General features: G+C 47.2%; 1 protein-coding gene and 1 long non-coding RNA gene across 2 annotated transcripts in view; both read right to left on the reverse strand.

Moving 5' to 3' along the window:
• Positions 1-4,660, reverse strand: part of LOC114666103 (synapse differentiation-inducing gene protein 1) — an 88,298-nt gene extending 83,638 nt beyond the window's left edge. The window contains exon 1 of the mRNA XM_028820837.2: positions 4,167-4,660. The gene's annotated coding sequence lies outside the window, so the exon portion shown is untranslated. The remainder of the gene's footprint in view (positions 1-4,166) is intronic.
• Positions 1-23,335, reverse strand: part of LOC127525969 (uncharacterized) — a 569,224-nt gene that overhangs the window by 527,804 nt on the left and 18,085 nt on the right. The gene's annotated exons all lie outside the window — the stretch shown is intronic.

Consider the following 23,335-nt stretch of genomic DNA (forward strand, 5'->3'; position numbering starts at 1 on the left):
AATATCGAGGGACTACTTGCAAGATGAACTTTAGAAAATCGGCCTGCAGACCTGCAGGTTATAACAGATTTAAAAAACAGCGTTGAGGGCAAAATGTAAAAATGGGGGATAAAACCGAATAGTCCGGGGAGTGATAATGTCAGCCTGCGCTGGAGCTGCTGCTGCTGTTGTGTCCCGAGTCAGGATCTGCAAACGACCTCCGTTCACGTGCCGCTCATTAAAACTGCCACTCGCTTCCCTGTCATTGTCCCTGCATTGTGCTCTTCAGCCGCAAGCTGTACAATTTCTACAGGAGAGCTCAGTACGGTGGGGGACAGCTCGGCATGTTCGTTACCAACGGCTCATCCGCCCATAAAGCCCGCACAGCTACCAAAAGGCCCATCATTTTCTAACCCGCTTAATTTCGTTTGCTGACGTGGTAAGGGGGACTTGCTGGAGCCCAACGTAGCTAGTAGCATAGGGGGCAAGTCAGGAACAGACCCTGGATTTGGCGCTAGTTGGTATTAGTTAATTAATTGGTAAACAGGCCTCAATACGTCACGGGCCCCAGGCGCGCACCTACGACGCCCAGATGGCAGCTCCGCCCAGTCAGTAACCTGTAATGAAAGGCAAGCCGGTGACCCATTCGTGCGTGCGCGTCACTGTCCCGTGAAAACACAACGGCACTCTCTGCTGGCGAATGGCGTGATCGAGGCCATTTAGCGATCTCAACACACAAGAACTGAAATATCAGCCAACTGTCAACTTCATTCTTGGAAAACTCTCACTAAACGTCGCAGAAAAAGTGGCCCCTTTATTTAACTGCTTTAGATTTTATCCGGGCTCCCCTCGGTCCTGCCTTGTTCTTCATGGGATCAAGCAGACGCGATGATGGATGAATTCACGGATGGCTTCAGTAAGTGGCTGAGCGGATCGATGGTTCTTGTCCGTATCCATAGCAGAAACGAAAAGTGCCAAGTGTTTAAAATGCCAGTTCAGATTAAATCCACCCGTCCGTCTTTCAAAACGCGCAGGGTGGCGGGGCGGCTGGAGCCCATCCCTGCAACAATCGGGCGCAAGGCAAGAACAACGGGGCCGAACTCCATCACAGCTCAGATGAGATTACGTTTAATTGGAAAAAGATGTTTTTAAAGAAATAATCGAAAAACGTCTGGCACAGGCGACCACTACAAAGTGGATGGACTGGCACTGAAAGGTACTATATAGTAGATATGAAAAACATTATATAATACTGTACATAGATAGATAGATGTGAAAGGCACTACATAATAGATAGATGTGAAAGGCGCCATATATTAGATAGATAGATAAACGTGAAATGCATGATAAATAGATAGTGAAAGGCACTAATACATAGATGTGAAAAGCATTATATAATACTGTACATAGATAGATGTAACAGGCACTATGTAATAGATCGATAGCTAGTGAAAGGCACCGTATAATAGATAGATAGATAGATAGATGTTAAAAGCACTAATACATAGATATGAAAAACATTATATAATACTGTACATAGATTGGTAGATGTGAAAGGCACTATATAGATAGATAAATAGATGTGAAAGGCGCTACATAATAGATGTGAAAGGCGCCATATAATGCATACATATATAGTGCCTTTCACTATCTATCTGATTGATGTGAAAAGCATTATATAATACTGTACATACATAGATAGACAGATAATAGATAGATGTGAAAGGCGCCATGTAATAGATAGATAAACGTGAAATGCATGATAAATAGATGTGAAAAGCATAGAATACTGTACATAGATAGATGTGACAGGCACTATATAGTAGATCGATAGCTAGTGAAAGGCACTACATAATAGATGTGAAAGGCACCATATAATAGACAGATGTTAAAAGCACTAATACATAGATATGAAAAACATTATATAATACTGTACATAGATAGATGTGAAAGGCGCCATATAATAGATAAACATGAAAGGCATGATAGTGAAAGGCACTAATACATACAGTAGATAGATGTGAAAAGCATTATATAATACTGTACATACATAGATGTGACAGGCACTATATAATAGATCGATATAGTGAAAGGCACTATATAATAGATGTGAAAGACACTATATGATAGATTTTTATAGCCGACCTTTTATAAAAAGCACCTTCTCGATTTTTCCAGAAAAGGGGCACACTTAAAAATAAGTGCCTAATGGTTCTGCTGAGCAATGCCATGGGTTAGGGTTAATATCCATGTGAAGGGTCCAGACAGAACCTTTGATTTATCTGAGCAGCAGGTCCCATAAATAACCCTGAGTCTGATGGTTTGTTCGTGACGTCCCAGTGGTTTCCTGATGTTTCCAGGACTCCTGCTGTATTCATTGACAGGCTGTAAGTTCAGGTTCCGTCCACGATTTTGTTTTCGTAGCCATATCAGGAACCTTTGAAAAGTCCAAAGGACCGCATTTCAATGTAAAGAAGCCTCGCCGAACGAAGTGGCCCTTTTTAGAGCGATGGAGCCACGCGAGCCAGTGAAGTGCCCGCATTGTCGTCTCCCAGTCCTTGTCACTGCCTCCCCCACTCTTCAGCACTGGAATGGCATTGTGCAGGTGACAAGCGGTGCCCGCAGTTTCCTCCGGACGCGACACTTTTGCTGACTTGTGGGCTCAGGGAAACTGCGCGTGGACTGATGAGATAAAAGTTGCGCTTTTAATGCGGTGTGAGGTCATTTCAAACTACAAGTACAGTATTTTACTGCTATTAACTTATTGGGCTGACTGCTCCCTTTCTCCACCACGACTTCCACATTTCTTGTGTTTTTACAGAAGGTGAAGTGAGCTGCTCAGTGTCAGTAATGAGATTTGAATCCGTAAGTCCAAAGCCTTATAACCAGAGTGCCGCACTGGTTAATTTTTGTAAACTTTTTAATTTTATTGACACAGTATAAATCTATAAATACAAAGTGTAAGTAAACGTCTGTTTGGACACACCAACATTTTGAACGCACTTATTTCTGGTGCCTTTAACATCTGAGATACAATTTTTACATTTTAGCAATCCAAGCCCGGATAAATGCAGGGGAGGGTTGGCATCAGAAAGGGCATCTGGTCATGAAACCTATGATTGGTACTTGATAAGTCTAGTGAAATGTTAGTGACCGCAAATAAAAATAGGAATAGGAAGAAGAAGATGAAGAAGAATCCGAGCTCAGGCAGGTGAAGTGACTTTCTCAGGGTCACACAGTGTCAATAGTGGGATTTGAACCAGTGGCTTTGGGGTGGGCGGCTTTTCGCCCCTTTTAACTTCTCCAACAATAAATATATATCGGCAAACTCGAAACTCCTGCAGGGAGACAAACCCCGGGGGACCCCCAAACCCGCCCACCGCTCTTCATTTCTACCATGGCTCTCTCAAACGCGGCTAAAGACCCCGATTGAATGAAATCTTACAAACGCCCCTGATTTGAACCCACGACCTCATTGTTTGACATCCAAAGCCTCGACCACGTAGTCCCCCCTGCACCTCAATCTGTCCAAGCATTTTTGATCGACTGATCTCGTTGAGGGTCGCGGTGCGTATACACCTTCGTTCCCAAACACTGCCATCATTTTAGTAAAGCGAGACCAAAAGCCTTTCCCGATGATCTCTCCGTGCCAAGGTGGCTCCCAGAAGAAAGGTAAGGGATTTGTTTCCCATTGCCCTTTGAAAATGACGGCTCTGCTTGTTTTAAGGAAACTCAAGCGCAGGTTTGTATGGATGGCGTCCAGCAGGACACGTCCCGTCCTGCACTTTTGATATGAACATTTAAAAAATGGGTTTTAAAAGGCTGCAGTCTAATCTGTGGTGAGCCCCCCGGAGACCACCACGCGCAGCAATTTTATCTATCAAGTACTTCAAGCGGCACGACACACCGAGTCCACGCGTATCCATCTCGGCTCTTCGGAAGATAATGCCACTGTAGAGTGGCCACACCGGTGCCACCACATGCCAGGGATGCGCCGATGCGATTTAAGCGCGGCTCGCGCGGGCTTACAAAAGCGGACGCGGTGCGGCGGCGGCGGCTCCTGTCTTTGAACACCGCGGTCTCGATGGTGGCTTCGGCATGCTGATGTCGTGCTGCTGCAAAGCCTCCGCCGCTGCTACTGCTGCTGGCCAAGTTCGTGATCAGACTATCAAAACGTGCGCTCCTACCTTCACTCCTCGCGCTCTCCTCGGGCGAACAGGGAGCAGATTTGTGGGCTGCCGTCCGCTGCTAGCTCGACTTCTCTGGCAGCCGCATCGCCCACACTCCGCTATTTGAGTTGTGCCATCCAAGTCCCTTCTGTCCGACAGAAATCTTCCAGTGCCCGAAGTGAAAATGACCGCGAGACGCAGCCGCACCGATTAAGGTGACAGATAGGAGATATTAAAGGAGAAACGGGATCCGATTGAGAAAGTCCCAAAACACGACCGGTGGAAACCGAAGGAGAAGTGACTGCACACGGTGGAATCCGAGCTGGGATAGAGGGGCTGCGAGTGGGCTCTTCACACTCCGCTGCAAAGCGGCGGCTCTCCTCTCCTCCGGGTGTCTCCGCGGTCCTAAAGCCGCGCCCGCTGCAGCAAAACGCCAGTCGCCCGCGGCGTCCTCAGACTGCCATCACGATAGCGAAAACATCCCACGTTGTTTTCTGTCTCTCTCAACGTTTTTGATCGAGATTGACTCTGGGCACAGTGCCACCGTGACTGGCAGCCGTGTCAGAGAAACGGGAAGGACGCCGCTGCGTTCGAAGAAAACGGTGTGCTGGCCAATCGGCGGATCAACGTGCACAGTCGGCAATACGCGACCGGGAGGAGAAGAAGAATTAGAGGAAGAAGAAGAAGAGGGTCCAGGAAACCTGAAACGGCGAGTGCGCTGAGACAGAGGTTCAAGCACAGACCGAGAGGACCAACGTATGTGCCTGCACTGCCTGTCACTTTTGTCACATTTTGTTGCGCTGTAGCTTTCTGCTAAACGCATTTTAATCGTTTTACGCAGAAATCAACACCTCGTAGTAGCAAAATAAAAACCTGACCTCGCGCATTAGCACAGGAATTTAGACCCTTTCAGTACTTCGGGGGCTTCTTGGGTTTCACACAACAAGCTTCGCATACCTGAGTTTGGGGATTTTCTGTCATTCTTCTGTGCACAGCTTATATAAGGTGGGATGGAGACCATCGGTGGACTGCAGCTGAGGTCCATCCAGAGATGTGGGTTCAAGTTTGGGCTCTGGTTGGGCCACTCAAGGACATTCACAGAGCTGACCCTAAGCCACCCCTGTGGTGGCTTTGCTTTGTCCTGTTGGAAGGTGAATCCTTGTAGATAGAACTTTATTTGTCCCCAGGAGGAAATTTGGCTTTTTACAGAAGCCCTTTAAATAGATAGATATGAGAGGTGAAAGGCACTATATAATTCATAGATAGATAGACGTGAAAGGCACTATATAATTCATTCATAGATGGATGGACAGTAAAACACTATATAGCTATGAATGAATTATATAGTGCCTTTCACATCTATCTATTATATAGTGCTTTACTGTCCATCCATCCATCTCTTAGATAGATGGATGGACAGTAAAGCACTATATAATAGATAGATAGATGGATTGATGGATGAAAGGCACTATATAAAAGACAGACAGATGGATAGATGGTACTATATAAGATAGATTGAAGGCACTATATAAAAAGAGAGATGAAGGCCCTGAATAGAATATGTAGGCATAGTGATGTTTAACACTGTTGGTATAATGGAGCCCCCCCCCCCCCCCCCCCATCATGTTTCTTCACATAAGTCTGCTGAATAATTCATTGTCTGAAAGTCCTCAGCATTGTTGTCTGAGTGAGGATGTGCAGCTTTGTTCATAATGGCGCTCAGTTTTGTCTTCATTGTCTCCTCTGCTATGACCCCCAGGTGCTCCTGAGGGCATCCTATAACTAAGTCTACCCTTATAATCAACTTGATAGTTCGGTGGTCCTCTCTTGAAGTGGTTACTGACCCAGCACACCACACTGGCCATCACAGAGTTGTAGAAGATGTGAAGGATGTCACTACTCACATTAAAGGAGAACAGTCTCCTATGAAAAAAAGAGTCTGCTCCGCTCATTCTCCTGTAGCTCCTCTGTGTCCAACATGTCATTGCTCTGGACCCCCAAGCACTTGTAGGAGTGCACCATCTCCACATCTACTCTATGAATAGAGTCCACACATGGAGGCTCCTTGGTGTGGTGAATATCAATAAGCGGTCCTTTGGTTTTACTGGTGTGTAATTGCGGTCAGTTTTTGAAGTTCTCCCCTTGACTCTCCTCTGCCTCAATACATCCCCTAAGTGCAGAATCATCCGAGATCTCTTGTAAGTGACCTGACCTGCTGTTGTGGTTGCTCACACAGTCCTTGATTGTCACACACTATGGTCTGTCCCACAGATCGTCCATCAGCTGGGACACCACAGGCTTATCCATCTGTAGATCTGAGTTTACCCCTTAACAGGGATGGCTGGATGGTATTAAAGGTGGTGGGGAAATCGACAAACATCACCCTCAGAGTGGGGTCAGCTTTGTCCAGTCTTTTTAGCAGACAGATCATTGCATCCTCAACTCCAGACTTTGATAGGTGAACTTCAGGTGGTCTACCACTAGAGAGACTCCTACAGCCCAAGACGACCATCTCAAAGGAACTTCATGATGTAAGCCCTAAGTGAGACCGCTGGTCGGTAGTCATTAGGTGAAGAGGAACAATGCAGGACATTTTCCAAAAAGAGAGCTTAGTGACAGACAGAGCAGGTGACAGAGGGATACCACATTGTCAGTCAGCACAGGCCTTAAGTACTGGAGAACTGACTCCATCTGGTCCTTTGGACTTTTTGCCAACAGTCCGTGGTCCAGAACACTATGAGCAGGTCCTCATTAAGGACATCTCTGTACTTTGTTTTCCCTCAAGCCTGACTACACTCTTAAAAATTAAGGTGCTGATTTGATTCTTCAGAGCAATGCCACAAGAGATCCCTTTTTGATTCCCTAAAGAATTGTCCACAAGAAGGGTCCAGAAAGAACCATGGATTTAAATCTGTAATGGGCTCTGTAAATCCATATAATGGACACCTGATAACAGATCTTCCATGGGTTCCTAATTTTAAAAGGATTCTCACAACAAATACAATAACTCAGGCCAAGTTCCGGTATTCTGGATCTGTTGGATCCTGCTATAGGTAGCCTACTAGACACTGAAGAATTCTGTTTTGTCCACCAATCAGAACCTTTTCCAAGTCCAAAGTGCCAACTTCATATGCAAAGAAGCCTTCCCAGAATGAAATGGTTCTTTTGTCAAGCTATAACTCTACGAGGAGCCACACAATCCAGTGAAGTGCCATTGAAGATCCAACATGGTCGAGAGTGTCGTCACCCAGTTCTTGATGCCGCTTCACTGTTGGAGTGGCATTGTGCAGCAGTTTGAATTGAGGCCACACATGTCGGTCTTAGCTTCATCAGACCAGACAGTCCTGTTTGTCAGTCTGAGAGTTCTTAAAGGTGCCCAGCTGGGTATGTGTCGTCTGGCCACGCTGTCATAAATCCCACAGTAGGGGAGTGTTGCAGTGGTGGTGGTCCTTCTAGACGTTTCTCTTTTCTCCACACAGATTCTGTGGTGCTCGGACAGAATGACCATTGTGTTCTTTAGTCACCTCACTTACCAAGACCCTTCTTCCCTGATTGCTCAGTTTGGCTGGGTGGTCAGCTCCTTCTGGAAGAGTTGTGGTTCTTCCAAATTGATTCCGTTTGAGAATTATGGAGGCCACGGTTCATCTTGTGAATCTTCAGTGCTGCGGCCCTCCCCAAAATCTGTGCTTCGACACCATTCTGTCTCTGAACTCTGTAGGCAATTCCTTTGACCTCATGGCCTGGGTTAGACTCAACTGGTGGACCTCCTATAGACAGGTGTGTGCATTTTGTACTCAGGGCTGATCAAAAAAATCGACCACACGCAAGTGGACTCCAAACAAGGTGACGATCAACGGAATGAGATCCACCTGAGCCACATTTCAAGAGTCGTCACAATACAGTGCATCCAGAAAGTATTCCCAGTGCTTCATCACTTTTTCCACATTTTGTTATGTTACAGCCTTATTCCAAAATGGATTAAATTCATTTTTCTCCTCAGAATTCTACACACAACACCCCATAATGACAACGGGAAAAAAGTTTACTTGAGGTTTTTGCAAATTTATTAAAAATAAAAAACCGGAGAAATCCCATGTCCATAAGTATTCACAGCCTTTGCTCAATACTTTGTCGATGCCCCTTTGGCAGCAATTCCAGCCTCAAGTCTTGTTGAATATGGTGCCACAAGCTTGGCACACCTATCCTTGGCCAGTTTGGCCCATTCCTCTTTGCAGCACCTCTCAAGCTCCATCAGGTTGGATGGGAAGCGTCGGTGCACAGCCATTTTAAGATCTCTCCAGAGATGTTCAATCGGATTCAAGTCTGGGCTCTGGCTGGGCCACTCAAGGACATTCACAGAGTTGTCCTGAAGCCACTCCTTTGATATCTTGGCTGTGTGCTTAGGGTCGTTGTCCTGCTGAAAGATGAACCGTCGCCCCAGTCTGAGGTCAAGAGCGCTCTGGAGCAGGTTTTCATCCAGGATGTCTCTGTACATTGCTGCAGTCATCTTTCCCTTTATCCTGACTAGTCTCCCAGTCCCCACAGCATGATGCTGTCACCACCATGCTTCACTGTAGGGATGGTATTGGCCTGGTGATGAGCGGTGCCTGGTTTCCTCCAAACGTGACGCCTGGCATTCACACCAAAGAGTTCAATCTTTGTCTCATCAGACCAGAGAATTTTCTTTCTCATGGTCTGAGAGTCCTTCAGGTGCCTTTTAGCAAACTCCAGGCGGGCTGCCATGTGCCTTTTACTAAGGAGTGGCTTCCGTCTGGCCACTCTACCATACAGACCTGATTGGTGGATTGCTGCAGAGATGGTTGTCCTTCTGGAAGGTTCTCCTCTCTCCACAGAGGACCTCTGGAGCTCTGACAGAGTGACCATCGGGTTCTTGGTCACCTCCCTGACTAAGGCCCTTCTCCCCCGATCGCTCAGTTTAGATGGCCGGCCAGCTCTAGGAAGAGTCCTGGTGGTTTGGAATTTCTTCCACTTACGGATGATGGAGGCCACTGTGCTCATTGGGACCTTCAAAGCAGCAGAGATTTTTCTGTAACCTTCCTCAGATTTGTGCCTCGAGACAATCCTGTCTCAGAGGTCTACAGACAATTCCTTTGACTTCATGCTTGGTTTGTGCTCTGACATGAACTGTCAACTGTGGGACCTTCTATAGACAGGTGTGTGCCTTTCCAAATCAGGTCCAGTCAACTGAATTTACCACAGGTGGACTCCAATGAAGCTGCAGAAACATCTCAAGGATGATCAGGGGACACAGGATGCACCTGAGCTCAATTTGGAGCTTCATGGCAAAGGCTGTGAATACTTATGGACATGTGCTTTCAAGTTTTTTATTTTTAATAAATTTGCAAAAACCTCAGGTAAACTTTTTTCACGTTGTCATTATGGGGTGTTGTGTAGAATTCTGAGGAAAAAAATGAATTTAATCCATTTTGGAATAAGGCTGTAACATAACAAAATGTGGAAAAAGTGATGAAGCGCTGGGAATACTTTCCGGATGGACTGTATATCCCTTCACTGCAAAACGTCAAGCAGAGCAATCATGAGCTCATTCAGTAAACCCTAGAAGCGATTCTTTACATTATATAGCGCCTTTCACCACCAAGTCCGTCTTTTTCACAGCGAACACCACTGCAAGACGCTCCAGCTAAACGGGTTATCGCTACAAACAGCCGCCTCGTTTGTCTCTTAAGGTGGCGCTGCGCTGCTCGGCGGTTTGCCGGTCGGCTTCTCCTACGCATTCGAAGTTCGCGTGTGGATCTCAGCGGCTCCTTTCAGCGATGTCGACAGAACGCAGACTGCCGCTGCCGCACACTCGCATATTCAGCTTTGCCATGGTTACAGTTCTCTGAGAATTTGCAGATTGTTGCCCTCGAAAAGCTCACTAAATTATATAAGAGGTGCGCCTCCACGTTGTGACGCATTCGCGAGTCGCGCTCCTCTAAAGTCAACTTCGGCGAAAGCGGCGCTGAAATCCTCCGCGGCCCGCCTGCTCCGCAGGAGAGACGCCACGTAAGATGGATGGCTGGTGCCGCAGTTATTGATCCTGGGATAGCTGGAAGCTGCGCCTTATCCCGGTGTCCGCATACATTTTAAACCCCCATTCATTTTTTTTCCTCTCCCATCCCAAAGAATTCAAATTGGAGATGGCAAGTTGCCTCATGAGTGGGCTCTGTGATGAGCTGGCGCCCCATCCAAGGCCTGATGTCACCTAATGTGTCTGTCCAAGTGACCCCAACACCATCAATTCAAAAAGACGCGGTGAAGCGTTAGAACCGCACGGGAGAACACTTTCAAAACAGTGGTGTAGCTAGGAGGGCGGGCAAGGGGGGGACATCTGTCCCCGGGCACAGCATCCAGGGGGCAACGAATTGATGTTCCCCATTGTATTTTGACAAACAGGAGGGGGCGCGAAATCTTCAGTTGTCCCCGGGCGCTGAAAACCTAGCTACGCCTCTGTTGCAAAATGGAGTCTGATGTGGAAAAGAGGAAAGTGCTACTCGTGGGCAACAGGAACGACAATTACAAAATACACCATGGGAGACCCTGAGCTACAGGGAGAGACCACTGAAAGGAACTTGATTTTGAAGAGATGATGCCGCGTGGGCAAGGGAAGGCACTGGCACACTAACTCCTAAAATATAATCTACCTGCAGAATTGGCATAGACAAAGGAAGCAGAGGGTGAGGGTGGGAAGAATCTCATCAGAATTTGGTGATGTTAAGAGTGGTGACCAGCAGGGGGCAGTGCTGGGACCGCTGGTATTTAGAGAGAGAGAGAGAGAGAGAGAGAGGAGGCACTGATACAGCACATTGCTAACCCACCGCATAACAACCCACCTCAGGATCCCAGATTAGGACCCGAGTGCAGCCATGCGACGGGTGACACCTCAGCACCGCACCAGTTCAGATGGAATGGGATGGGGAGGTTTTTAATAGTGGCTGGAGTGCCAATTCTGCCACCAACCCCCAGGTTTTTCCCTGCAGGCTGGAGGGCCCAAATGTAGGGCTGGATGCAGATTAACATCAAATTTGGATAGGAATATAAGTAACAAGCTGGTTAAGTTTGCTGATGATGCCAAAATAGGTGGATTAGCAGATAATCTGGAATCCATTAGATAGATAGATAGATAGATAGATACTTTATTAATCCCAATGGGAAATTCACATTCTTCAGCAGCAGCATACTGATACAATAAATAATATTAAATTAAAGAATGATAATAATACAGGTGAAAAAAACAGACAATAACTATGTATAATGTTAAATATTAACGTTTACCCCCCCTGGTGGAATTAAAGAGTCGCATAGTTTGGGGGAGGAACGATCTCCTCAATCTGTCTGTGGAGCAGGACAGTGACAGCAGTCTGTCGCTGAAGCTGCTCTTCTGTCTGGAGATGATCCTGTTCAGTGGATGCAGTGGATTCTCCATAATTGATAGGAGCCTGCTGAGCGCCCTTCGCTCTGCCACAGATGTTAAACTGTCCAGCTCCATGCCAACAATAGAGCCTGCCTTCCTCACCAGTTTGTCCAGGCGTGAGGCGTCTTTCCTCTTAATGCTGCCTCCCCAGCACACCACTGCGTAGAAGAGGGCGCTCGCCACAACTGTTTGATAGAACATCTGCAGCATCTTATTGCAGATGTTGAAGGAAGCCAGCCTTCTAAGGAAGTATAACCGGCTTTGTCCTTTCTTACACAGCGCATCAGTATTAGCAGTCCAGTCTAATTTATCATCCAGCTGCACTCCCAGATATTTATAGGTCTGCACCATCTGCACACAGTCACCTTTGATGATCACTGGGTCTATGAGGGGTCTGGGCCTCCTAAAATCCACCACCAGCTCCTTGGTTTTGCTGGTGTTCAGGTGTAGGTGGTTTGAGTCGCACCATTTAACAAAGTCATTGATTAGGTCCCTATACTCCTCCTCCAGCCCATTCCTGATACAGCCCACGATAGCAGTGTCATCAGCGAACTTTTGCACGTGGCAGGACTCCGAGTTGTATTGGAAGTCCGATGTATATAGGCTGAACAGGACCGGAGAAAGTACAGTCCCTTGTGGCGCTCCTGTGTTGCTGACCACAATGTCAGACGTGCAGTTCCCAAGACGCACATACTGAGGTCTGTCTTTAAGATAGTCCACGATCCATGCCACTAGGTATGAATCTAATCCCATCTCTGTTAGCTTGTCCCTAAGGAGCAGAGGTTGGATTGTGTTGAAGGCGCTAGAGAAGTCTAGAAACATAATTCTTACTGCACCACTGCCTCTGTCCAAGTGAGAGAGGGATCGGTGTAGCATATAGATGATGGCATCTTCTGCTCCCACCTTCTCCTGATATGCAAACTGCAGAGGGCCAAGGGCGTGTTGAACCTGTGGCCTAAGGTGGTGAAGCAGCAGCCTCTCCATGGTCTTCATCACATGTGATGTCAGAGCAACAGGCCGAAAGTCATTCAGCTCACTAGGACGTGATACCTTTGGGACTGGGGTGATACAAGATGTTTTCCAAAGCCTCGGGACTCTCCCCTGTTCCAGGCTCAGGTTGAAGATGCGCTGTAGAGGACCCCCCAGCTCCGATGCACAGACCTTCAGCAGTCGTGGCGATACTCCATCTGGACCCGCTGCTTTGCTGGCACGAAGTCTCCTCAGCTCTCTGCTCACTTGCGCTGTTGTAATTATGGGTGGGGATGTCTTTCCTATGCTGGTATCAGCAGAAGGATGTGTGGAGGGTGCAGTACTCCGAGGTGAGAGTGAGAGTGGGTTAGGGTGGTCAAACCTGTTAAAAAAGTTGTTCATTTGGTTTGCTCTCTTCACGTCTCTCTCAATGGTGGTACCCCGCTTCGAGCTGCAGCCAGTGATGATCTTCATCCCATCCCACACTTCCTTCATGCTGTTATTCTGCAACTTCTGCTCCAGCTTTCTCCTGTACTGCTCCTTCGCCGCCCTGAGTTGGACTCGGAGTTCCTTCTGCACGCGCTTGAGCTCATGCTGATCACAGAAGGACTTGGGCAGCAGACAGGCTTGGGCAGATTTGTGGAGGATGAAATTTAATGTCAGTAAATGTAAAGAACTACACATAGGGAGTAAAAATGTGAGGTTTGAATACACAATGGGTGGTCAGAAAATCAAGAGTCCACCTTATGAGAAGGATTTAGGAGTCATAGTGGACTCTAAGATATCGACTTCCAGATAGTGTTCAGAAGTCATTAACAGAATGTCAGGTTATATAGCGCCTTGATGTGTGGAGTACAAGTCACAGGAGGTTCTACTCAAGTCTTTATAACACACTGGTGAGGCCTCATCTGGAGTCCTGGGTGAAGTTTTGCTCTCCAGGCTACAAAAAGGACATAACAGCACAAGAAAAGGTCCAGAGAAGAGCAACTAGGCTGATTCAGGATGAGTTATGAGGAAAAATTAAAAGAGCTGAGCCTTTACAGTTTAAGCAACAGGTGATTTAAAGGAGACCTGATTAAAGTGTTTAAAATAATGAAGGGAAATAGTCCAGTGGATCGAGACGGTGACTTTAAAATGAGTTCATTAAGAACATGGGGACACAATTGAAAACTTGTGAAGGGGAAATTTCACACAAACATAGAGTGAAAGGCACTATACAGTACAATAGATAGATCTTTATTGTCATTGTCACTTTTATAAAGGAACAATGAAATTGAAGGTGGAGTCAACTCCGTGTGAGGCATAAGAGTTAAAAAGACAAGAAGAAAGAAAATAATAACAAACCAAATAGCAATAAAAGTACTTTACAAAATATACATATTGCACTGATGGTCTGTATTACACGTTGGCATAATGATGATAATGATATGCAGCAGTTTTATTCCGAGTTCAGGGCCGTGATTGGTTTTGGATTAAAGCTGTTTTTAAGGCGGTTTCTCCTGGTTTTCATTGCTCCGTATTTCTTGCCCGATGGCAAAAGCTGGAAGAGGCAATGACCGGGATGTGATGAATCCTGTGAAATGTCTTATTGCTTTTTTGCGGCATCGGGAGGTGTAGCTTTGTTCCAGAGTGGAGAGTGTACAGCCAATTGTTCTCTCCGCTGTCCTGACGACCCTGTGGAGCGCCGTACCACACACACAGTCCATATGTGAGCGCGCTCTCGATGGAACAGTGACAAAAGGCAAGGAGCAGATTTTTGGGGAGATGGTTCTTTATCTGCGGTGGGTTGGCATCCTGCCCGGGATTGGTTCCCTGCCTTGTGCCCTGTGTTGGCTGGGATTGGCTCCAGCAGACCCCCGTGACCCTGTGTTCGGATTCAGCGGGTTGGAAAATGGATGGATGGATGGATGGATGGATGGTTCTTTATGAGGGTTCTCAGTCTCTGCTGCGCCTTCTTCAGCAGCTCCTTGGTGTTAGTGCTCCAGGTCAGGTCTTCCTCCAGCTCAGTGCCCAGAAACCTGAACACCAGGACCCTCCCCACACAGACCCCATACCCCACCAATGATGAGTGGCTGGATGTCAGTTTTGTTTTTTCTAGTCAATAACAAGCTCCTTCATTTTTATGGTGTTGAGCAGCAGGTTATTGACTGTGTGCCACTCTGACAGCCTCTCCACCTCATCCCTGTATGCCAGCTCACCCTCCTTGCCCAAGATGAGTCCGACCAACGTCATGTCATTCGTGAACTTTATAATCTTGTTGCTATGGTGAGTGGGGACACAGTCGTATGTGTAGAGGGTGTGGAGTGGGCTGAGCACACAACCCTGTGGTGTCCCAGTGTTGAGGCTGAGAGCAGTGGATGTGTGGAGACCCAGCCTGACCCTTTGGGAGCGACCAGACAGGAAGTCCAGTATCCAACTGCAGGTGAGTGGTGGAAGTCCCAGATCTGCCAGTTTGGACACCAGTCATTGTGGGAGGATGGTGTTAAATGCCGAGCTGAAGTCCACAAAGAGCAGTCTGGCGTAACTCCCATGCTGCTCCAGGTGGGTCAGGGCAGCATGAAGGGCTGTGGCCACAGTGTCCTCTGTGGATCTCTTTGCTTTGTTCTTTGTAGGCACTTATATATAAGAGATCAAGTCATGTGGCGGACAGTAAAACTTTAAGGACTTTCAAAACCTGACTTGATATTTTTTTTAGAAGAATTAAGTGGAGAGGACTGGCAGGCTTTGTGGGACTGAATGGCCTGATCTCATTCTGGTTCTTCTAATGTTCTTATTAAAGGTGTCATTCTGTCACTAAATAATTAAGCACATTCATAAATACTCGGGTGTTCCGTCCTGTCCCCAAGTGTGATTGCCCCATCCCATTCCTACTCCCCCCGCTGGCCCACACTCACACTGCGCTTAACATTCTGTGTAAAGCCAAAACAAGATCTGAACATGGAATGGCAGCCTGCATGTCCAAATAATGTCCCTTTATTTCGTAATTGTGTCAGTCGTGTAGGGCAGCATGACGCTCTCCACTCTTACAGATTTATTGAGTGTGCAGTGCAGCCTTTTGCTGTTAATCGTGGTGCACGTCCGGACAAAATAATGTTAAGGGAGGAATTTACAGCATTTCTTGCCAACTACAATTCACGTTCATGCGTAGAGGCGAGAATCCAACCATCCATTCATTATCCAACCCACTATATCCTAACTACAGGGTCACGGGGGGTCTGCTGGAGCCAATCCCAGCCAACTCAGGGCACAAGGCAGGAAACAAGCCCTGGGCAGGGAGCCAGCCCACCGCCAAGAGGTGAGAATAAAAACCCTTAATGATATCAAATGAAATTAGAACGGCACTATGTGACTTGTCACATCATTGACGCCATGTCTGTTTTCCATGGTAGGGCGCGTTTAGCGATCACACTGTTCCCAAATGCTGCTGAACGGTGCCAGGGCATACCTCTATGAAGTGGGTCAGGGACTGGCATGGAGCGATCACCCAAGTCAAGTGAACAAGACTTTGGGGTGTTACATGCGGACACGTGTGCTCAGGCATGGAACGAATTGCCACTGTGAGTGCCCCCTAAAGACGTCTGCAGCCATCTCCATTCTGTCACTAAATAACTGAGCATGTCCATCCATCCATTATCCAACCCGCTATATCCTAACTACAGGGTCACGGGGGTCTGCTGGAGCCAATCCCAGCCAACACCGGGTGCAACAAACCCTGGTCAGGACACACACACACACACACACACACTAGGGACAATTTAGAATCACCAATACACCTAACCTGCATGTCTTTGGACTGTGGGAGGAAACCGGAGCGCCCGGAGTAAGACACGGGGAGAACATGCAGCGAACCCGGGTCTCCTAATTGCGAGGCAGCAGCGCTACCCACTGCGCCACCATGCCGCCCTTGGGCCTATTTATTTCTTTATTTATTTACTAGGGGGCTTTGCCCCTAATCGCATCCCTCGCCAACTCCCGTGCCTGCGCTCTGCACTGGCCTCTTTGCAGGTCTGCTGCTCGCATATGGGGATGAGGATGTACAATTTAGTAACTATTTGAGATTACAGTAAGTGATTAACCATATTAAATAGTAAAACGTAATCATTTGAATTTAAATTATGTGTCATGTTGCGTTAGTTATTCGTTGCGTTATACGATTTCGTTTTGTTTGGCTTTGTAATTAACACGCATAAACTTTTTAAGCTTATACTTTTACTGTAAAACTTCAGTGAAAACAATTTTTGAATTAAATTTTCGTCAATATCTGCTTTAAAATCAATTCTAAGATTGCACATTAAAACCCGATCATGTTCTACCTTAAACCCTGAGCTATGGGAAGAGACCTCTAAGTATTTAAGGCTTTATGTTGGCACAATGTGTTCATCCATCCATTTTCCAACCCGCTGAATCCAAACATAGGGTCACGGGGGTCTGCTGGAGCCAATCCCAGCCAACACAGGGCACAAGGCAGGAACCAATCCTGGGCAGGATGCCAACCCACCGCAGACAATGTGTTCATCGTCTGAGTAATGCGGAGAAGCGATTAAAAAGACATATAAAATGTTAGGTTAAATCATAAAAGCTTTGGAGTATAAATCAAGGAGCTACCTAAAGCGCCAGTGAGAGCACCTGTGGAGTGTCGTGTGCAGTTCTGATCTCCAAAGCAGGATCTGTTGGCTGAAGCTGCGCGGAGGAGAGCAACCAGGTGCATCATGGGACTTGAGGACATGTCCTTCTGTGACAGACTCGGAGAATTAAACCTGCCGAGCAGAGGAGACCACGTGGGGACCTCAGTCGGCTCATCAAACTCCTCAAAGAATTCTGCCAACGTACTCGAGGACATCGGTGGTTACGAGCGTTCAGGACCGAAGCCAGTAAGCTCTTCTTTACGAAATCTGGATGAAAACTACCAAGACTGGGAGCTGAAGCAGAAGGTTTCAGAAGGATGTGCGGCGGGCTGGAGGGTCTCCTTCTCATTTGTTCACATTTCTTGATCTCTTACGATGCTCCGGTAACAAGCCGACATGACACCTGATCGGTCTGCTCAGTCGCTTATCGATTCCCGTGGACCAGTCGGTATCTGCCGAGCCTCCCAGCAGGTTTATTATCGGCACTTTAGGGTGACTGATGACTTTGCTCATGCGTGCTGCCAGCTGGTGCTCTTGCTGAAGCGATATCGATTGAATTCACAATTGTGAATGAAGGTTCTTTCGTAAATGATGACTAAATATTTCATTTTCGTTTTAACAAAGCACAGCCTGAAACTCTTCCCGTCTTGGCAGTCCAAGGAGAGCCCATAAGAGCGTATCTGTGTTAGCGTGCATGAATATAGATTACGTGTTAAATTAGCAATCATCGGTCATTAGGACAATAAATAAATCTTAGCGTAGTTGTTAAGCGCTCACATGAATTATTAAAATTCTCATCATAAGCCTGCTCGCATAGCTATGGCCCCCTCGGTCTCGGCGCTGATGAAGCACACCAGACGTGGCCAACAAAACAGCCAATAAAGCGGATGTTGCGATCTGAATGTCCTCGTACGCCTGTCCGGTTTGCCGAGTGCTCGGCTCCATTGCTCCCCATTTGTCTTTGGGGTATTCAGCACTCCGTCGAGCCTGAAATGCAATGCGCCTCTTCACTCAGCACGCCAGCGTAAACGGGGCTTGGGGGTCCCAGGAGGACTCCTAGAATTACGGCATCCATGCGAGGCAGAGCGGCCCCTTCCCTCTTAAAATACAGATTATAAAAACCATTCATCAAAGGAAGCTGGCAAGTATAAAAATAGAAAAGAAAGAGAAGAAAAAAAAAAAAACCTGTCCATTAATGTAAAGGTCGCCCACCACCTGAGGTGAGGTAACGCCAGCCGCTTGATGGACAAGTGACACACCGGTGAACCGCTAGGAGCCACTGCAGTCCATCCGGCCAACCATCCATCCTTCCGTTTTCTGAATCCCAGACTCTACTTCACTAATCCAAGTAGATTCCATTGGATTAATTCTCTTCCTTTCTCAATTAATAATAATAATAATAATAATAATAATGTATTAGGAGAAATTCACTGCAGTCCCATTATCTATTTTAGTATTCAATACATTGTCGCATGTGTGGACATAGGGGACGGCTGAAGGGCTAATAGTGACTGTAATTCTACCGCCACACCAGGGGCTGGCGCTGTGTCCTACTGCCTTTTTTATTTCTTCCCTCCCACCGCAGAACAGATGATTGACAGCTGTAACACCTCTGATGTCATTTCCGGTGTCCATCCACCCGGACCCGGAAAGGACTCAAAGTCGGAAGCTCTGCCATCTTTGTTAGTACGTCTCTGCAAGTACTGCAGGTTTTTTCTTTGTTATCTGATTATACAGGGTGACCAGGCTGGTACCCCAACTCTTCATTGTTATCATCTCAGTCTCTTACAACGTGTTTAAAGGAAGACATGGCTGTAGAGGTGCCCAGCAATCTGGCATTCCACATAGTCCTTCACTGCAAATGTGCACCATTTACTGATACAGAATAATCATCCATCCACCCATCTGTCCAATGCTGAATCTTTACATCCAATGAAGGCACACAGATTAAGTAACATCTAATGTCCCAGAGCCTCTTCTATACTTTCCGGAGGTATGAGACAAGGAAGACCCGCCCAGGAGGGGAGCAGGAAGTTAGTGGAGTAAAGACACGCCCAGTGAGGTCCTGGATGGATGTGCACCTTTTCCAGTTTTCATGTCCCAGTAGAGTCCAGCTGCAGTCAGGACAGTTTTAGGCCTCGGACAGATTCAGCGACCTGAGACATTCTGAGGCCCGTAAGTTGACGCCCCTGTTTAGCAGCATCTCTTTTGACTCCACCCACTTTCCACGCCCCCACTCCCCTGTGTTCGCAGTACACTTTTGTGCTGAATGTACTATTATAGTAATGGTGGCAAACTGAACGTGTGTGCAAAAAGTATTTATTATAAATAGAAAAAATCTTCACCAGGATAAACTGTCATCCTAATGTAATAAACGTCTCCTTGTACTTGATGTGACATCGTGAGCCATCATCCACCATGGGCACGCAAAGCCGCTCGGCTAGTCTTAGCTGGGCGACTCAAACGACTACTTTATACCTCTTTGTGCTTCTGAGGGCGAGTGGGACATTCCTCTGGTGCCACAATTAATGCATCGTTAATATGAATATTAAAATTCTGCACACCAGTAATAATGAAGTACTAATGATATGACACAGAGAGGACCACTAAGACAGCACTAAGAGCAACTAAACGTCCGGCGGGTAGCATTGCATATTTGAACTGTTTACACAAATTCTATGATTTATTTGATTCTGAGTCTATAAGAATATGTCGTGTTAATGGTAGCTGAGTGCCACATATCATTTATTCTTCTTCGTCTTCTTCCTTAGCATTTCCCATTGTTCTATGGGGTCAGCCTTCTGATTACCAGCATAGACCCTCAGCCACTGAGCCACCACTCCGTGGAGTGCAGCATATAACTAACGTATTAAAAAGTGCAGTCTCATGAATGAGACCCGGCAAACGCAGATATAAAACATATTCTATAAAATACAAAATCCATCCATCCATCCATTTTCCAACCCGCTGAATCCGAACACAGGGTCACGGGGGTCTGCTGGAGCCAATCCCAGCCAACACAGGGCACAAGGCAGGAACCAATCCCGGGCAGGGTGCCAACCAACCGCAGGACACACACAAACACACCCACACACCAAGCACACATTAGGGCCAATTTAGAATCGCCAATCCACCTAACCTGCATGTCTGTGGACTGTGGGAGGAAACCGGAGCGCCCGGAGGAAACCCACGCAGACACGGGGAGAACATGCAAACTCCACGCAGGGAGGACCCGGGAAGCGAACCCGGGTCCCCAGGTCACCCAACTGCGAGGCAGCAGTGCTACCCACTGCGCCACCGTGCCGCCCAAAATACAAAATTTGTTGTTCAATTCAATTCTGATATATGACCTCGATAGTTTAGAAGTTTAATAAATGCTGAATATGCGTTTCAGTGCAGGAATTAAAAGGAATTGAAATCATGACGAGGGGTCGAAACAGGGGCGGGGCTTCAGAAGGGGGCGTCATAGCATCTGAAGTGCTCAGATCTGTCCGAGGCCTAAAACTGTCCTGACTGCAGCTGGACTCTCGTCACATGTCCTGGAAAAACGGGACAACAGAAGAGACCAGGAGATGGAAGCTGAGTTCACGTCTGAATTTTAAGAGGAAAAAATTCCAGGCAATTTTTCAGGCAGGGAGTCGTAATCTTTAATAATTAAAAGCGTAATTATGTACTTTTTTATGGTGCTTTTCTGACCTGCTCCCAGCACTTTACACAGACAGTAAGGGAGCCCCTTAAACTACCACCAATGTGCAGCCGCCATTCTTATGTCAGTACGCTCACCACATATTATCAGCTATGAGGTGGTCAAGTGGTGACAGAGAAAGACAAGTGGTGATTAGGGGGCCCAAAAGACCCAGTCATGATGGGCAGTTCAGCCATTTTGGGGATATGGGGGCACATCCTTCTCTTTTTAAAAGATGCCCAAAGATCTTCATTGCCACAGAGAGTCGGAACCTCAGTTTAGTGGATGGCACCATTTTTTACAGCACAGTGTCCCTGTCACTGCAGTGGGTGCATTGAAATCCACACAGACCACAGGGTAAGTGCCCCCTGCTGGTCTCACCAGCAGCGACCCAGGCTTTTCCTTGTTGGTCTCCCAAGTAATCAGCAAACAGGCAGGTGTGCTAGTGGAGGTGGTTTGGCCACTAGACAGTGGGAATGTGACTGGGAGATATCTGCACATCCATGGTATTGTAAAAGATGGAGCAGTGGAGTAAGCACTCAGACAACTGACAATGCTGGCAGTAAAAGAGCCATTTGTTCTTCTGCATCCTGTGGCCCTTAGGGGGTGTAACCCTCCCCAGAACAGTGTCACCTTACTTCTCTCCTGAGTGGGACTCCCCTAGGAAAGGTGGAGCAGATCCTCTTCAACTTGGCCATGGGGGGACTTCTGGTGCAACTGTACTGCTCACAGGAAGCACTTCCAGCTGAGGTGGAACGTCCACCTGACAGGGTCGTTTTCTCCCAACAGCACCATCTAGAGGCCCTCAAGGACCCCTCCGTGTCACCATTGCCCATCTGGCCAGGCAGTGGAGCAGGTCTTGTAAGGGCTGTCTACGTACTTCAGTCTCTCTCTATCTCTCTCTGTCTCACACACACACACAGCCTTTGTGGGCTTCTTGGGATGGCTCCGCCCCTTTTGACAGTCTCTCTCGGACTCCACCCCTTTTGACAACATGTGTCACTCTCTCTCTCTCCGTCTCTTTCTTTCTCCCTCTTCCTCATTGTCTGCCCCTTCTGAAAGAGTTTCCCACAGGGTCCTCCCCTTCTGACATCATCTCTCTTTCTCATTCTAGCTCTCTCTCTCTCACACACACACCCACCCTCTGTGGACTTCTTAGGATGGCTCCACCCTTTTTGACAGTCTCTCTCTCTGTCTGTCTCAGGCTCCTCCCCTTCTGTTTTTCTCTCTCTTTCAGGATCGATTCTTTTGGTGGTGTGTTTATGTCTCTCTCTCTCTCTCTCTCATTCTCCCTCTTTCACTCTCATTTTTATGCTCTGCCCCTTCTGAAAGTGTTTCCTTCTGGATCCACCCATTTGTCAGTTTTTCTCTCTGTGTCAGGCTCCTCCCCTTTTTTACAGCTTTTTTCTCTCAGGCTCCGCCTCTTCACAGTGTGTGTGTGTGTGAGACTCTCTCTCTCTCTCTCTCTCTCTCTTTCTCTCCATTTCATGCTCCACCCCTTCTGAAAGAGTTTCCCTCAGGATCTGCCTTCTATGATAACATCTCTCTCTCTCACACACACACACACCTTCTGTGGACTTCTTAGGATGGCTCCACCCCTTCTGACAGTGTCTCTCTTGTTCTCTGTGTCTGGTTCCTCCCCTTCCCACAGTTTTTTTCTCTCTAAGGCTCCGCCTCTTTTGACAGTGTCTGTGTATGTGTGTAGTTGTGAGACATAGATAGATACTTTATTAATCCCAAGGGGAAATTCACATACTCCAGCAGCAGCATACTGATAAAAAAAACAATATTAAATTAAAGAGTGATAACAATGCAGGTAAAAACAGACAATAACTTTGTATAATGTTAACGTTTACCCGCCCAGGTGGAATTGAAGAGTCGCATAGTTTGGGGGAGGAATGATCTTCTCAGTCTGTCAGTGGAGCAGTGGAGCATGGACGCTATCCAGTGACCTGAGACGAAGACTGGACTCCTTTGGTACTGTGTCTCTTCGAAGAATCCTTGGGTACCGCTGGTGTGACTTTGTGTTGCTCATGGAGTCCCGAATAAGGCACATGACCTGCATTGTGAGGGGGCACCAGTTATGGCACTGTGACCATGAGGCACCATTACCCAAGGGGGATACTCATTGTTGAGGACCAAAATGGCTGGACCTGGCTGCGGCAGATAGAGGGTCATTTCCGGAAGGTGGAACTGGACCGCATATCTGCCTGGGGGGTTGCCAACTGGGATCCAGTTGTTTCATCGTGTGGTGGGTGCGGCAATGTGCCTCAACTTGACTTGACTTGTGCATGTGTCTCTCGCTCTCTTTCTCTCCCTCTCACTCAGGTGTCTAATGCCCTACCAGAATTCCCATGCCAGACTCCCCACTCACGTCACATAACGGGTGGTCCTTTAGTAATGTAATGAGGCTCAGAGCTTTGCTGCTCTGCTTGGGTGTTCGTCTGGTGATGTTACAGTCAGCTGTGTCCAT

This window comes from Erpetoichthys calabaricus, chromosome 15 (assembly GCF_900747795.2).
Source record: "Erpetoichthys calabaricus chromosome 15, fErpCal1.3, whole genome shotgun sequence".
In the NCBI taxonomy this organism is placed as follows: Eukaryota; Metazoa; Chordata; class Cladistia; order Polypteriformes; family Polypteridae; genus Erpetoichthys; species Erpetoichthys calabaricus.